The sequence below is a fragment of the Pagrus pagrus genome (genome assembly GCF_965226575.1).
Source record: "Pagrus pagrus genome assembly, chromosome: 10".
NCBI lineage: Eukaryota > Metazoa > Chordata > Actinopteri > Spariformes > Sparidae > Pagrus > Pagrus pagrus.
In genome coordinates this window covers 14,903,482-14,909,481 of record NC_140194.1, presented here as the reverse complement: position 1 = coordinate 14,909,481, position 6,000 = coordinate 14,903,482, and positions in this window count along the sequence as shown.

The following is a 6,000-nucleotide window of genomic DNA, read 5'->3' as shown; positions in this document are numbered from 1 at the left end:
ATCATGCAGTTAGTTATCAACATTTGTTTTCACCTCACTGTCAGGCTTTTTATCTAAAACTTCTTGTTTTTGTTGTTGGTCATAATTTTATTTGGCATGGCTGTCAATCTGATGATCTGTTACTAACATTTCTGTCTGTTCAGACATAATTATTGGTTGTTGCTGCCCCTCCCATACCCATTTTACCCATTTTACCCATTTTTGATCTTGTATTCATTCCAAATAATCCTCTGTTTTGTCCTCCAGTAGTACAAAAAAAGCCCACAAGACTGTCGTATGTCAGCAAGCAACAGTGTGGCAAACAGGAATAGAGCCCCTGGACTGCTGGATTACTGACATTAGAAAAAGAAAAAAGAAAAATTCCGATATTAATATACCGGCTGATATACACATATTTTTGGCAATGATCCCTCAAATGTAGTTATCAAAAACTTTTCTCATCTAAAATGACTTCAGTGCACTGAAACAGTAAATTATAAATGGCCTCAAGCAATTCTTATCTTAAAAAACAATAGTTTTTATATCAGTGCACATCTGGCAATATATAAAATGATACCAATGTATCTTGGATAGGCTAATATTGTCCAATAATATCTGCCAACCGATGTATTGGTCGGGCTCTAAACGGCACATTATCACTTGAAAATAAAGTGAAGTTACACTGCAAAGCCATACCAAGATACATTTCTGTGTCATATCCCTCACATTTTTATGATGGGGCAGTCACCATCGGAGCGAGTGAAGTTCAGGTGTCAGAACTCATTAATCGTAGGGTTAGTGGTTTGATCCCCCATTCTACCTGATTATATGTCAAAGTGTCATCAAGCAAGACAATGAAACCTGATTTGGGTGTTGGAAAAATGGTTTACTTCTTTGGTTGGAAAAAAGCTATCTGCCAAATGAATGTCCAACATCTTACATTTGGGCTGCATTTAGGAAAAGCATTCAGTACCTTCTCAGCTGACAAGAGTTGAGAAATTAGATATAACAGCAAAATGCTTAACTTTCTCCAGCAAGTTACCACTCTGTCCAGAGAAACCTGGGCATTTTGTCACCTTGGAAAGCTTTACAGACGACAAATATGTTACATAATTTGTAAAGAACTGATTCCAAGTAATTCCCTTGAGCTGCCTAAAGTAGGCTACTGCAGTTAGTTATTTGTCCCAGGCTTGCTGCTATGTTCAAGCTGAAACCACAAAACTCAGCGGCACTATCAAAGACAAACAAAAGAAATCTTTATCAAGCTCCGTTACCATAATGCAGTTTCTTTTTGAATATCCCTCTGTGTCGGTTTTCCACAGTACAGGTCTGAACAAATTCAAGCCCCGGCTATTCTGCAGTGCTAAGGTTCTCAGCTCTGTTTGATTAGGGCAACACACAGGAGGTCCACTGCCACGGTGTTTTCTTTACCTGGGCCCATAACTCTTAAAAACACACAAACACTTGGGTTGTAAATGACCTGTTCATCACACAGTGACAGGAGAGGTGATTCTGGACTCTTGGTGGGCCAGGTGTGCAGATCAGGACAGCTGTGCCGTGCCAAGACCTGTTGGCATGGCGACGCGGGACCATGGAAAGTTCTGGAATCTGTCGCTGCTGGCAGGGCCGAGCTCCTGAACGGGACTGGTGTTGGCTTTGCCTCCAGCTGTTTCTTTACAGACATGCTGAACGCCAGCAACAGCCAGGGGCCAAGATCAGCCCAGAGAGTCTGGCCACACACAGGCCACTTACACACACACACACACACACACATATATACCCCCACAGTTATACAAGCACACACAAACAAACACATAAGCAATTTCTGCAATAAGCCTGTCTCTGCCAGAGCAACAAAATGCAACAAACCCAGACACATTTTCACACATCTGTTTTCTTCATATTCCCATATACCTATCATTATTATTGAATATGTGTATATTTTAACTGTGTGTTTTGTAAGGTATATATACATTTTCATATTGTAAATATTATGTTCAAGTTATCATGTCACTTTTTATTTCTGTAATCCTTATTTGTTTAATCAATTTTACTTTTTGCAGTCCGGACTCCCAGATTATACAATACACCTCCATCGCAGGTCAGGTTAGCAAACTGATGATGTTTAAATCTCAATACCTATTTATTCTTAAACGCATTTTATTGTTGATTATTTACCCCAATTTTGTGCCTATTCTCTGATCATTATTGCCTGTCTTTGAATATTTATTCAAATGCCTTCTAATGCCTGTTTTGCGACTTTACAGCACTTAGTAGCCCTATTTGTTAAGTGTTTAGTGTGTATTTACTTATTTTTTCTGTTCTGTTTATTTTTTCCTGCTGTGTAGCTTTTGGTAGTCTGCTAATCAGACTGAATCGTCATATGTTTTCACTTACTCACTGAAGAAATCTTGATTTGGCCAGTGATGTAAAGGTGTGGATCCAGGTGCTGTGTTTGCTGCTGTAATAATATAATCTTACCTATGACACATACTGAACAATATGCTTCTTTGTGGGCAAAACTGTCCAAAGAAATGACAATAATAAACACATTAGTGGCTTGACGTCATAAATTGAAACAGCATGCCAATCAGTGTTACAGCACCTGAACCTTTCTAGGACCAATACTTTTCTCTATGAAAAAATATACAAATATACCCTTACAGTTCTTAACTAATTATAATGTGACAATGTAATACACAGTACTGGAATGTTCCCACTGTAGCTTAGTACTATCAGGGGTGCTTAAAACCTTTGATTGAGGAACCTTTGAAGGTGGTGTCAGTGAATAATCGCTCCGTTGAAACGGCCCCACCACAGAAAAATAAACTTGCCATCTTTTGTTTTCCTTGTGTGGTCGATGGTAATTCATTGAGTAAAGAGAAATGGGAGGGAATTCTTTTGAGGCTTTTGTTTGCTAATTCATTACGTTCTCAAGACCGGGAAAAGTGGCTGCGGAAATTAAAATTTATTGAAATCTATTTCAGTGGTAAAGCTGGCTGTGTTTCTTGGAGAGTCAAGCCTTTCACAGCGAGGTTTGGTCAATGAGGAGGTGAACTGCTTTTGTGGTGTGCTCGGAGGAAGGAATGTGTAGGTTTGTGGCCGGTGGAAACCTGCAGTTAGAGGAACTGGTCATAATGGTGAGGTATAGACTGATCAGCAGTCTTTCATGTTTAAAATGAAAACATTGTGTGAATTTTATTCCTTCAGATAAGTGGCCAAAAAGTGGCAAGCAGAGTGTCACATTGACTGCCAGTTTGACTGGAGAATGGAGTACTGACAGCACAAAATGTGTCAATCAAAGCATCAGTAATAGAAATAATAAAAGAGCAAGGGTTTCATTTGCACATTCAAAAGTGTTGCAGGAAGTTATCAATACCATTCTCCTTACTTACAGCCACCTCAGTAGTCCAAAATACTGCAGCTACAGGAAACATTGTGTTTTGAGTAGATGACCCAATTATGATGTTCTTCAAACTAGAAAAACACACTTCTTGTCTTGCTTCTGCTATCCCACTATTAGGGCTGTTTCATTGGTATTTTTGGGTGTGCTGAGTCAAACCATGTTGATTTGCAGTTTAAACGTGCCAGTTGTGCCGAGTCACTTCTGAGATGGACCGTTTCCAGAGTCAAACCAGCCGCCTCCAAGCGGGTTGCAGTGACATCAGATGGTCTTCAGTATCATCTGGTGATGGGTGGTAGCTTCCTTCTCCCCTTCTTGATCAATTTTGCTATACCATCTCTGTTTGAAGCGACAGATGCTAACAGAATCGTAACATTGAGGACGCTGCTGTTAAACGTCATTGGCTCATGACAAGAGCATTATTCTTTAAAGACACATCATCTAGCGAGTAGCCCTGTTGTGATAGATATACAAATCCCTGCCATGCCAAGCTGACAGGCCGAGTCAAACAAAGCCAAATATCGATGTTTTTATTAAAACACACAGGTGCTTTAAACAGATTCCCCTGACAATTTGACTTACCAGAGTCGCGACTTCATAACTTCTTGTGGTGTAAACGTCTGTAACTTTAATTCACACATATTGATAGAATTGAATAGAATTTGGTGAGGCATAGTTGTTACTTCCTTTACAAATTTCAACGCCAAAACTGTTGTGCTTTCTGACAATTCAGCCTTCTGCCAGTTAATGTCAAATCCTGTGAAACAAACACCACATGTACTTCCTGCACTGTGCCTTTTTAAGGGTATTTTTAATCCTTTAGTTAGACAAATATCCTGACAGACATGTATTGTTCGATGTTTGCCTTGTAATTGATAATGCAGAATTGCTGTATTGGCAACGCATCGTGAATCTTATCATGTTGTGAATTACTCCGTGAATGCCACCCCTCCCATCTCCCCATGGGTACTGTCATTGTTGTGTGACAACAGACAACTGCTCCCCCCAATGAAGTGGGAGTAGATGGATGTGCCCCAATTTTACAAGAAGGAATTCTGACTTTAAATGTCGTTCCATTGTACTTTTACCAGGAGGTCTGATTTTTCCAAGTTTTCTGGAACGAAGCATATGTCACTTTCACTGCATATGAGAGTGAAAATTATAGTGTGTGAATGTGAAAAAAATGTACTTGTTTGCACCGGTGATTGACAGTTGTGTCATTAGAGTTGACAAAATTTGCAACCAGTGTTGATTTAAGACACATGGAAATGTCGGACATGAGAAATATGTCAATTGAAGAGTTATTTCTTTCACAACTGGCACAGCTGTGTAAATCTCATATGTGCTCTTTACCATTTTCATAGCATAGGAAGGTGATGTCACCATTTTGAATCCTGCCCACAAAGCTTTGATTGGCTCAGTTGGTATTGAGCCCTCGATAAGCACATCACCAGAAACTTGAATCGCTTAAAATATGTAGTCTTCTCTTCAAAAGTCTGGAACCAAGCTAAATTTTGTAGGTTTTTATTGGCCAAAATATCTATAAAGTTATAACATTTTAATGAAAACAGTTGTTCAATTGACGTGACCTTCTCAGGTGTTCCTGCATAGTTCTCCTATGCATTGTGTCACCAGCATGTTTCAGATGTGTAAAGTCTCACCTAAAGCTCTGTCCATCGTCCAGCAGCTCAATAGCCTGCTGAGATGAAGTATGACCTTACTGACTGAAAGACTTCCTCTTTGCTGTCCGTCTCGCTGGGCACAGAGTGGGTGGATATGGTTAGCAGCAGTCATAACAAGCATTTTTCAAAATGAGCTTCATCTGATGACAAGCTCGGACATATTGAATGCTCGACAGTGTTTTCCAGTCCAAGTCTCTGAAGACGCTGTCCAACAAAGACTTTGCTCTCCAACTGTATAGAGGGAGGAAATCGAAATAAAATGTTTTTGGAAACGGAGCAGGACAGCAGTGTTTTAAGCATCTTACACACAGCTGGACACGCACAGCTTCCTCAGGCTGCTACACAGATTTTCACTGCATTCACCCCAAATCATTATGTTGTCACTTCAATTTCAGTCTCACATATGGCTTTATACGTCTTAATGCATGTGGTTACCACACTTATTACTTTACCGGAGTGTGTCCATCAACTTGCAAAGCTTCACCAATAAACTAATTTCCATTTACTGTCCACTGCTGATGTTGTAAGTATGTCTTTGCTTTCCATATCCGTAGTGACTGCCAGCACTCACGCAACCCACCCATCTGTTCTCATTTTGACACCCGAGGTTGCCATCTTGTAAGTCAGAAAAAGTAAGAGCTATAGAAAGGTGACAACAGTTTTCCCTCCTAGTTTACCTCCCTGCACCACACTGAGTCTGACAAGCTGCTGAAAAATAGGACCGGGTCACATTTCAGCCTCAGAAGAATGTGCAGGGGCTGTGAGTAACCCTGTGGTCTGCTTCGGCATGTTTGGTCTGGCTCTTCATAATATCATGTAGTGTGCCATTGAGGATTGAGGGCACGAACACCAAAGAGAAGTGCCCAGGGCGTTCCTACTTTGGACCAAAATCAATGCCAAAACCTAATAGTAGCACTGTAATCAGTCTTCCCCCTA